Below are 12,214 nucleotides of genomic sequence, written 5' to 3' on the forward strand. Positions count from 1 at the left end.
GGACAAGACATGAGCTGTGCTTACAGCTAATGGTATAAGTGTGTCTAATGGAGATAGTATTTCCATCCATGATTCCAAACGGCACCCATATACCACTCTCTTTTAGTCTGAACAGTATGAGCTGCCAGCTTGGAGGTATTCTTTCTTTCTCAAAAGAGTAGAAAAATAAAAGTGTTTTGTTCTTTAACACACTATAGGAGTGAATAAAGGTATACTGGAGGAGGTGGGGATGTCTGGAGAGGATAAATCAAAGTATAGAGAAAACAGTAGAATAAAACAGAAAAGCCAGTGTTTGTTTAGAATGGGTAAATGCTACTCTCAGAGGCCCGAGGTAAAAGTCCTAGCTGCACATTCAGTTACTTTCTGTCACAAGAATTAATAAGAATGAACATAAGAATTAATAATCATCATAATATTTGTTATAATTACTATCTAAATTCCATCGATCTAAGTGTTCTATTGTCAAAAGCAAGCCTAAATTGATGACAGAATAAGTATCCTTCTCTGAGTTAAACCTAAAATTATTTTGGCATTGTCAAACTACTCAGCTTCCTTTCAAATCCATGTTTAATCCAAAAAAAAAAAAAAAAAAAAGTAAAAGAAAACAAAACAAAACAAATCCATGTTTAATCTTGTCATTGATATACTTATCTAAGCTCTTTTGGAATCCACTTATCTCACAAAGAGTTCAGGTAATTCAATTGAGAACACAAATATGTTTAGCTTTTTTGATAAAAATTTCTCACTGATATTTTGTTGTTCTCAGAGCGTATGTATACTGTCCAGTTGCCACAGCTGAATTATTTTCCTTACAGAGATGATTACTTTCAAGTGAGAGCTAAACATTGTCTCTAGATAGCTTTATGTTGCTGCTACCTTTAGTTTATATTCAAACAAAAGGAACAAATAACTTTCCTAAAGATAGTGCTACTATCACTAACTTCCATTTACTAATATCTTTCCTTAACTAATTAGTATTTAACTGGTGAATAAATACCTAGTTAAAACAATTACAATAGGCTCATCGTGCCATCTAGTGGACAATCTTCAAAATATCGTCCCATGGGCCATTTTCTTTCTATCCTTCAAAATGTCATCATTATTCTTGAAGAAGTAATCCAAACTACTAGCTAAGAATTATTGGTTAGTATCGCTGAACCCTCAGACAGAGCCATGATAGCATTTCCAACACTGGTGAAGTCTTAGGGAAAATTAACTTACCATCTTGTGTGCTCCGCTCCTTATCTGTTCAATGGATGGAACCAATGCCACTGGCAAAAAGGAGAGTTGCCCCAGTAGTAATTCAATGCACTGAGTTCATCCTCAGTAACAACAGTATCTTAGGTAGCTCCTGCTTCCCATCTGGAAGATAAAAGCATAATCTCTGTTGGCTTGAATATAAATTATATATATAACTTTTTTATATAAAAATTTTACAATTTCATCTAATCTTAACAGCTACTTTGTGAATATGGGGGAATGTACTCATATTACACTTGAAGGAATTAAAGTTATTGAAAAGTGGGGCGCTTGGGTGGCTCAGTCAGTTAAGGTTCTGATTCTTGATTTGGCTCAGGTCATGATCTCATGGTTTGTGGGTTCAAGCCCCGCCATCAGGCTCTGTGCTGGCAGTGCAGAGCCTGCTTGGGACTCTTTCTCTCTCTCCCTCTCTCTCTGCCCCTCCCCTGCTCATGATCTCTCTCTCTCTCTAAAAACAGATAAATAAACATTAAAAAAAATTGTAAATAAAGTTAATCAAAAGTAAGTGACTTGACCAGAGTCAAATACCTACAGAAAGCTCAAATTCAATCACAGATTTTCAAAATCTCAATGACTCTTTCAATAAGCCAGCAGTATATTAGAAGAGTGGCATTTTATGACAAAGGAGACCTTTTCTCAGAAATGAAGGTTAAATACATGCTTATCGATTAACGTGATTGATTCACAACTTTAGCAGATACAAAAGGAAAAATATGTGGTTATCTCAACAGATGCTTAAAAAGCATTTGATCAAATCCAACTCACATTCTCAATGATAACAGAAGTCTTAAGAGGTAGGAAGAGAATGCTTCCATAGCTTGATAAAGATTACATATAAGAATCCTACCATTATCGTCATATTTAATGGTGAAGCATCATAATTCTTTCCAATTACATTCAGTAATAAGGCTAGTGTTTCTGCTATTATTGCTTTAATTCATCAATGTACTTGAAGCCTGAGGCTATGCCATAAGACAAGATAAAGATATAATATATTGGTTGTTTGCCATGAAAACCCAAAAGAATTTAAAAAAATCAGGATTTATAAAATAGTTATGAAACAGTGCCAAATGCAAGATAAACATAAAGTAATAACCTTCCTATACAATTAGAAAATGTAATAGGAAAAAAAAACTATGACATGTATAACAGGAAAATAAAAACACACAGAAAGCAAATAAAACAAAGTGAACAAACTGAAAATACTTAGAGTAAACCAAATGAGAAATGTGCAAGGTTTATATAAATAGGAGTTGATTTTATTGAACGCTTTTTTAGCATCTATTGATATGATTATATATATTTTTTTAAATTTTGGATTTGCTTATGCAAATGTAGGGAAGTTTTATGACCATATACAATTTTGAAATGGAATACCATATAAATTTTACAAGAAAGAGACTGAGAAAAGTATTTGCAACTATTTAGTTCAAATATAATTTCCTCAAAGAAGCCACCTTTTATATCCCTATCTTCATGATATTTCTTCATTATTCCCTATTAATTATTATTCTCATTATTCAGAATCTTACTTTGGAATAATACGTTAATTACTGTGATTATTCTGTTAATTTTTCAGTCAATCTTTCCTCCTTTAGGAAAATATGAGTTCCATGAAAACATGAATCCTGTTTTTCTCACCAAGCACATATTTTAGAAAATAACGGGCTCAATAAGTGTTTGTTAAGTGAATAAATGAAAATAAATCTATGTAGAACAATTACAATTAAGAAGAAAAAGTAAAGAACTCCACAAGCATATGAAAAGACTATGAACATGTAATTCCTAGAAGAAGGATATCAACCAATAAACCCATGAAAAATTTTTGTCTCAATATAAGAGAAATAACATTTTTAGATCTCTTCATTTCTTTCCTGGTATCTCATGATCCCAGAAAAGGGAGTGGTCAGGCAAATGACAATGTTGTAGAAAGGAAGTGAATTACCATGTCAAGAAAACAGTCAGATAAGAAGAGAAATGGAATGGAATGCCCATTTTTGCCATTCCCATGTGGTAAGGCAGGAGTAGACTGGACAGGAGGAAGCAAGCCCCAGAAAAGTATGTTATACTGAAATCCTACTGAAATCCCAGAAGTCATAATGCTAGTTTACCTGAAAAGTAGAACTAAAGCAGAAGAGCTTTTGTGTCCCATACACAATTTGGAAATCTATATATGGTGGTAATAAGGGCAGGTCAAGTGTAATGAGGAATATTTTCTCACAAGGCAATATTGCTTGATCATATCAGAGTTCAAATAGTTACAGAGATAGAGACAGAGACAGAGACAGAGAAACAGAGCACCAGAGTTACAACACTGAATTACTCTCTGATCCCATGAGACTAGGAAATCTTACAGATGTGCTGACATAGTTGTAAAAGGTTGTTGATAAGGCATGTTGGAGATCTTGATGGTATGGGTTGGAGTTGTTGTGGCCAGAAGGGAGTTCTGGGTTGCAAGGCAACAACCCAGGGCAGGGATCTCTTGGGGGATCTCAGAAAACCTCGGGAATATTGATTAAGTTCCAGGCAGAGCTGTGGTGGGGCTGAATTATCTGTGAAGAAGTACAGACCATGACAAAATCAAGAAAACAGACTACATGCATTCATGAGTTGCCAAATTCATCCTCAGTCCATGAGTCAGAGTAGTCAGTCTTAAGCAGAGATCAATGAGAATTTAGAAGATAATGCAAGGGTCCAAAGACCTTTCTCTCCACTACTGTGAGGTTGGGTAAGCCTATCTCTGTAGCTTTTATTTACGGAAAACTATCTTTTGTCAGAGAAGGGGAAAGAGGAAAAATAGCCCTGCTAGAGACTTAACATTTTAATTTCCCAGATAACTGTTACCTAAAATTAGAATGTCTTCAACCAGAAAATACATTAATTTGCAAATTTGAGTTAGGTTTCTCATAAGGAACATAAAATATGTTATAGAAAATAAAGGAGTATAAAGAGAAGTTACATTATTATATTATATTTCACCCAGCAGATTGGCAAAGATGAAAAAGATTGTTATTATTTGTTGTTGGTTAAAGTGCAAAGAAACAGGTAATCTAAAATACTCAATTGAAGTAACGTACATCACAAAGTGTTTCTGAGGGCAGTTTGACACTATTGACCCCAATTTAAATAATATACCCCACATCCAGCAATTCCATTTCTGGATATCAAATTCAATTATTAGAAAATCTACATCAGAAAATCTACATTAGAAAATCTACAAATTAAGATTAGAAAATCTTAAATTGAATTAGATACTAAGAATAACTTATTGGCACAATCAAGGACAAGTCCACAGATAGTTCAGGCTTCAGGCAGGGTACAATCAAGACTCTAAAATTGTTTCTTTCCAAGTACCAGCTTTCTATTTGTTCTGGTGTTCCTAATCTTCAAAAAAATGGCTACAAGCAGAAACCAGGATTACCAGCTTCTTCATTTACATCCAGGGGAGAGAAAGTGTTTCCCCATTCAAAAAAGAACAAAAAAAATTATTTTAAGTTTATTTTGAGAGAGACAAAGATAGCACAAATGGGGGAGGGTCAGAAGGGGAGACAGAGAATCCCAAGAAGGCTCAACGCTGCCAGCATGGAGCCTGATGCAGGGTTCGAACTCATGAAATTATGAGGTCATGATCTGAGCCGAAACCAAGAGTCAGATGCTTAACTGACTGACCCATTCAGGTGCCCCAAAAAGGAATAAAATTCTTGACCCTACTCCACTTGGACCATTTTAGGCTACATAGGTGTATCAGTAGCAATCACTTAGCATAAGAAAAGGAGGATTCTGATAGGCTAAGCCAAATTAAAACTGACTCAAAGGGTTAGAAGTAGAGTCAACCCTACCAATAATACATGGCTGCTATAAAAAGTACATTTGAATATGTACCTACATGTGAATAGTGGGATGCTATTTTGAGATATTAAGCTATTTCCCCCCATTGTTTCTGTACCCCACTGACCTTCTCCCTGCCTAGGCTGCTAGGGCATCTCATCTTCACTGCCACAAGGGAGGAATGATGTGACAGAGCACAGGCTAAAAGAGTGAAATCTTCTTGGCTTTTGAGTTCAGAAGATTTGGTGGAACACGATTAGCTAGAGAAATATTCCTCCTGAAGTGGGAGAATAGAAGTATCAGAGAAACAAGGTAACCAGGTTACATATTCGCTGAGACAAGAACCTTTTGCCACATCAGAGCTGAAGGAGAGAGGAGAACAGAAATGATAGACACTCTAGCAATAACTGAGGAATTCAAGAGCAGAGTAATCCTGGTCTACTTTCTACAGACCTTCCCAAGTAGTTCCTAAAGCAAGTCCACTGAGCTCCCCCTGATTCAAGAGGGTGCTGGAAATGCTTGGGTGGTAAAGGGCCTTAAGGAACTCCACCTGAGTTCCTGCTGCATCCCAAGGGATGCTCAGGAATTGTGGAATGATTTTAAATCTGCTTTTGAGGAATGCAGGAGTACCTAAGAGAGACCCAGATCTGGAGAGGCCTAGCTGTCAGTAACAGTAATCCTTACAAATAAGGATTAGATGGAGCATGGATATCTTTGGATGGAGGTCCTTATAGGTCCCCATAATGTAGTACCTGGGATCCTCTGTGGAACCTACATACAACTCAAGAAAAGGTGTCAAGAAAATGTGGAATTAAAAAATGAATGTTTCTGCCATCCTAAAAACCACGACCCATTAAGTTCAGTTATAGAAAAAAAAATGTATGGGGCACTTGGGTGGCTCAGTCGGTTGAGCGTCCGACTTCGGCTCAGATCATGACCTCACGGTTCCTGAGTTCGAGCCCCGCCACGGGCTCTGTGCTGACAGCTCAGAGCCTGGAGCCCGCTTCAGATTCTGTGTCCCCCTCTTTCTCTGCCCCACCCCTGCTTGTGCTCTGTCTCTCTCTGTCTTTCAAAAATGAATAAACATCAAAAAAATTTAAAAAAAAATGGACACTTCATGGAGTAAGACTCACACCTGCTACTTATGCATGTGAATGAACATGCAAATGATCGGATAAAGTTCTGGACAGATAAATGAACAAAGGTTAACAGAGGCAGGGATGTCTCATATAATTGTACCATTCACATAGATATTTTAATTCTGTATTATTCTATATTAATGAGAAATACTATAATATAGAGGTTAAGAGTTCCAGCTCTGGGGACAGTTTGGGCAAGTTCCTTAACTTCTTTGTACCCTGGTTTCCTAAGCAAAATGCAAATAATAATATTATCTACCTCATGGAATTATTATAAGTATTAAATACATGTAAAGCTCTTTTTTAAATACTTAACATATAACAAGTACGCAACAATGTTTTTATTATTTTGCATTTTGATGAAAATGTATTTGTATGTTACTTGTATCAATTTTTAAATGATCTTATAATAAAAGCGAAAAGAAAATTAACAACCCAAAGTAGAATATTGAAGATACCAATGCAAAGTAATACACAAATGGTATCAAATATATAGCTGGCCCTTACGTTAAGAGGACAAGAATGTGTCAATGAGGATACTTAGATTTGCTGTGATTAGAGAGAATTTCAGAAGGATATAGAATTTGGATTGAGTCTTGAAGATTAGGTAGGATTTGGATTCGGGTGAAACATGCTTTATTGTTAAAAGAATGTGGCTGGTGAAGAAAGAGGTCCAAATGTCAAAGTTGTGTTTGGGAGATGGATGTCAATTGTTTGTAGTGAATGTTTTTAGATACTAGCTTGAGTTTACTGTTGGAAGAGTAGATTCTGCTAGATCACTCACTGAAAGTATATATCCAGAAGATTAGCTAGATGATAGATAGATAGATACATACATACATACATACATACATACATACATACATACACAGATATTCTGGAGGTGATGCGTGAGCCACTGATGGTCTTTGAGCAGGGTTTACCAAGAATAATCAGCAGTTGGGGCACCTGGGTGGCTCAGTCACTTAAGCATCTGACTTTAGCTCAGGTCATGATCTTGCAGTTCATGAGTTCAAGCCCCACGCTGGGTTCTGTGCTGACAGCTCAGAGCCTGGAACCTGCTTCAGATTCTGTGTCTCCCTCTCTCTCTGCCCCTCCCCCACTTACACTCTGTCTCTCTCTCGCTCAAGAATAAATAAACACTAAAAAAAAATTTTTTTTAAAAAGAATGATCAGCAGTGAAGCAGCAATGGCTCAGAAGTGAGCAGACATGGGTCTAGAAGGAACTTTATCAAGCTTGAAGACGAATCACATGGTTTTCTATTAACATAAGAATAAAAACAAAGGCAGAAGTTCATTTTCTTCAGAAAAAACAACAAAAAAATTAAATCTCTACGGACTCTTCATGCCCAGGATCTCTGTGCCAATGTCTGTTTGTGGTTGGGCTCTTCTGTAAGGGCTCCTGATGGCTTCCGTCTTTGTCTGTGTTCTCTCTCTCCCTCAAGACAGGGACTGTGTCTACTGTTGACAGGTCACCATTTCACTTAACGTCCTGCCCAAACTGGACACACAATAACTCTGAAGGCCTTACTGACTTAAAACCCAGTGAAATAATGTGGGGATTTGAAATGTAGTTTTACCTTGGTAGATCTTTTACCCTGGGTCTCACGCCTTTTGATTTTATCCAGGTTCCCAGGACCTTGTTTTCATTTGCTATCAGAGGTGATAACCTCACTGTTAGTTCTTCTGTATTTACTCCAAAGTATAACTGAAAAGCTGAACAATAGCCTATAGGAAGAAGGGATGCAACAAATCTCACAGATGGCTGGGCTCACAAACTGAAATTGTATTCAGAAAGGGAATATTTGAGTATAATTGTCTGTTCCTTGGGAAGAACAGTGAGGACTCATATAAACTCACTTTGCGTGGTTATTTTTGGAAAACATAAACCAAGCCAAGTGGATACTGTGCAATTGCTTTAGTATTTAATATTGTATTTAATATGATCTAAAAAAAATTTTTTTTAGTGTCTTATTTATTCTTGAGAGAGACAGAGACAGAGCACAGGGGAGGGGCAGAGAGAGGGAGACACAGAATCTGAAGCAGGTTTCAGGCTCTGAGCTGTCAGCACAGAGCCCGACAGGCGGGACTCAAACTCATGAGCCTGTGAGACCATGAACTGAGCTGAAGCCAGACGCTTAACCGACTGAGCCATCCAGGTGCCCCTATTTAATATGATTTTAGTACATTAATAATGCTTGTTTATTAAAAAGTTTTGAAAAGACAACCAAGAAAAAGAAACCATAATATTAGTAACCATAATACAACCATTATTAACATACTGTTATATATCCTTTCAGAATTTTTATGCATAATTTTGCAAAAAGAAAAGTATACATAACTTGTACATATACTATTTATATTCTCCTCTTTAGACTACTTTTGCCACTTCAAATAGGTGAAGACCTTTCAAATATTATTATTCTTTAAAATTGCAGTGTATGGGCACCTGGGTGGTTCAGTTGGTTGAGCATCCAACTTCGGCTCAGGTCATGATCTCACAGTTCATGAGTTCAAGCCCCACGTCGGGCTCTGTGCTGACAGCTCAGAGCCTGGAACGTGCTTTGGATTCTGTGTGTGTCTCTCTCTCTCTGCCCCCCCTCCTCTGTTTGCACACTGTCTCTCTGTCTCTGTCTCTAACTCTGTCTCTCCCTCAAAAATAAAATAAACATTAGAAAAAAACTTAAAAAAAATAAATAATAACTGCAGTGTAATTTATTATCCCTCTAAATAAATCTTTCTGGCAAATACACAATTATTCCTAATTTTTTATTTGTATGCAAAATATACATTGAACATTTTTTTGTGTGAAGGTGTTCACACTTATTAAAATTTATGCTTGAGGTAGATACTTCAAAATCAGAATTACTGAATCCATGGCATACATATTTTATAGCTTATACCTAGAAAGGTTATACCAATTAGCAGTGCCAACAATACTACGTGAGAGTCATTTTGTTGATGTCGGGGCTGCTCTATGCAGAATTTATGGATATTTCTACACGCTGCCTTCACAATGTCGAGTCAACTGGGACTCTGGAATAAGCCAGTGATTTTTACTCTTGTATATGAAACACAACCACCTATGAATTTCCTCTCTTCTTCCTTCCATCCTAAATACAGACTTCAACAAACTCCCAGGCTACTTAGGATCCCTAACTGAAGTGTTGAGCCATGGTGGAAGATGGCTTCCAAAGATGGCCACCAGCAATTCCTCCTCTCATTCTGCGCATCTGCCACACCTACCATACAAAGGTAGAATCTACTTCCCCTGCTTTTGTATCTGGGGTAACTTTGTGACTTGCTTTGACCAGTAGTGTGGTAGAAGTAGCACTGTGAGTTCTAGGTCTCGGCTTTAGAGGCCTGGCAGTTCGTACCCACCCTCTTGGAACTGGGAGTCACCATACAGAGACTTGGCTATCCTGAAGGAGGAAGGGGAGACTGCAGCCTTCTAGACATCTCAGTGTTCCCTACCAAGACGTGTGTGCAAAGCTTTCTTGGATATTCCAGTGCCAACCAAGCTCTCATCTGAAATCAGCCTCATGGGTGATCCCAGCAGACACCATATAGATCAGAAAAACAATCTAACTGAGTATAACCAAGCATGGAATTGTGGGAAATGAGAAAATATTGTTATTTCAAATCACTAAGTCTTGGGGTGGTTGTTACATGGCAATAGGTAATTGAAACACCGGTTATCAGTAGTTTTAAAAGCTATAGATTTGACTTGCATGCATAGCTGTGGAAAAGATTACTACACTCCTACCTTAATGTCTATTCCTAATTATTTTCTTAGTAATAGACCCCCTGCTTTTTAGCGGGTTATATGGCTATCCAGAATAAAAAGTATATTCCCCAGTCTTCCTTGTGTCCAGTGTGACAATGTGACTAAGTTCTAGCCAAGAAACATAAGCAGCATTATCATGTGGGACTTCTAAAGAAGTTTCTTAAGTATCTTTAAAGGGAGGGGTACATTCTTCTCTCTTCCCTGCTTCAATATTTTTTTTTTCCTGCTTGCTGGAATACTAAAATAATGACTGAGGCTCAAGCACCATGTGAGACCCTAAGGCACATAAAAATGCTGTAAAGCAAAAAATAAAAAATAATTTGGCCCTTGATGATACTGGAGCAGCCATGAAAGGCCTGGACTGACTACATTCTGACTTTTATTGGAGAGCGAAACAAACTTCTACTTTTTTTCAATCTACTGGGTCTTGTTGTGTTGTTGTTGTTGTTGTTGTTGCTGCTGCTGTTTAATCCATTCAGTCATTCTTTATCTTTTGGTGGGCATTTAATCTATTTACATTTAGAGTAATTACTGATAGGGAAGGATATACAATTGCCATTTTGTTTTCTCTTAGTCCTGTTCTTTTTTTTTTTCTGCTATTCCTTCTCCTAGTATCTTCTGTGTTTTGTTAAATTTTTGTATTGATTTGCTTTGATTCTCTTCTCTTTTTTTCTTTTATGTAGCTTCTATAGAGGGTGTGTGTGTGTGGGGGGGGGCGTGTATATGGTTACCCTGGGGTTTATTTTAAGCTAATTATCGCTTAAATTCAATCACAAAGACTATACATTTTAACACTCCCCCCCCACACACACACACACACACTTCGTTATCATTGTCATAATTTATATTTTCTGATTCTCACTAAGGGAACTGTCCTTGAGCTATTGCTGAATTGCGTTTGTGGGAGGGTCTGGGGCTGCCTACTTAGCCATCTTGTTGATGTTACTTCAAGCCAGTTCTCATCTTTATTCAAATATTTATCATTTATTTTCTCTTAACCCTATTGTAACATGACTATAGTTTTCTTGGAGTGTTCTGATATTTAATATAGCACAATAGGATTTTTTTAGGCAGCACTTTAGCCATTAAATTTGCTGCAAATGCACCTAAATGTATACACTTAAAAGAACTGGAAGTCAAGAAAAGTACTAAAGGGGGGGCGCCTGGGTGGATCAGTCAGTTAAGCATCCCACTTCCCCTCAGGTCATGATCTCGCAGTTCATGAGTTCGAGCCAGCTCAGAGCCTGGAGTCCGCTTCAGATTCTGTGTCTCCCTCTCTCTCCACCCCTCCCCTACTTGTGTGCGCTCGCACTCTGTCTCTCTCCTCGCTCAAGAATAAATAAACATTAAAAAAAAAAAAAGATAAGAAAAGTACTAAAGGAAGTCTATCTGTCCATAATATAAATTAAGGAGTCTTGACAACTGACCAAGGCTTGAAAAAGTCCTCCTTGGGTTCTTCAGGATGTTAGCCCATGGTGTTCTGATTCATATTTAATGATCAGCTCTCCAAGCTTGGGGAAACAATTCTTGAGGGTGTTTGCTAATTCCTATTGCATAAATAGTCCCACCTAGGTTGACTCAAACTACTAATGTGTTGTCACTGAACAGGAGTTTGGAAGATCTGTGAAGGTTTGTACATGACTTGTTCTCAAGGAATCCCCTCAGTACGCTTCAATCCCACCACCCTCTTTTTTTTTTTCCTTTTACTCTCTGATTCAGCCAGTTAGAAATATATTTCTTTGTGCAAATGTTTTGCTCTTAATATTATTATTTACACCTTTATGTGTGTTTATACATGCGTTTATCTTTCTGTTTATTGAAAACAATGGACAAAACCTTTTAAAGAACACAAGATGTTTTGCAAAGCCAAACTTATATATTAATGTGCATCTGACCTATGTTTCTCTCAATGTTTATTTAGACAGGTATGGGCATGTTAGATAGGAAATGATATAAGGTTTTGACGGGATATTTGGGTATAAAAGGATACATTCCTTAGAAAATATTTATCAATACCCATCAACATATAGTAATCCATTGGCTCAAAGGAGAACAAGAGGAGAAATTCACCTACATTCATTTTAGGTGAAATCAGCATAACAGAAAGGTAAGGCACTGAGAAAATGTTTCTACTGTCCTCTGGTCTCCATGTATATAATTAATAGATATTTGAGAATGATCTGTGCCTTTATTTCTCCTT

At 37.1% G+C, this 12,214-nt stretch overlaps 1 long non-coding RNA gene across 1 annotated transcript in view; it reads right to left on the reverse strand.

The window, feature by feature from the left end:
- Window positions 1-1,238: 1,238 nt before the first annotated feature.
- The window catches only part of LOC109277286 (uncharacterized), a 106,282-nt gene continuing 95,306 nt past the window's right edge, over window positions 1,239-12,214 (reverse strand). Inside the window, exon 3 of the long non-coding RNA XR_002085084.2 lies at window positions 1,239-1,362. This is a non-coding gene — a long non-coding RNA (uncharacterized LOC109277286). The remainder of the gene's footprint in view (window positions 1,363-12,214) is intronic.

This window comes from Panthera pardus, unplaced genomic scaffold (genome assembly GCF_024362965.1).
Source record: "Panthera pardus isolate Hobbes unplaced genomic scaffold, ASM2436296v1 HiC_scaffold_13, whole genome shotgun sequence".
Lineage (NCBI taxonomy): Eukaryota > Metazoa > Chordata > Mammalia > Carnivora > Felidae > Panthera > Panthera pardus.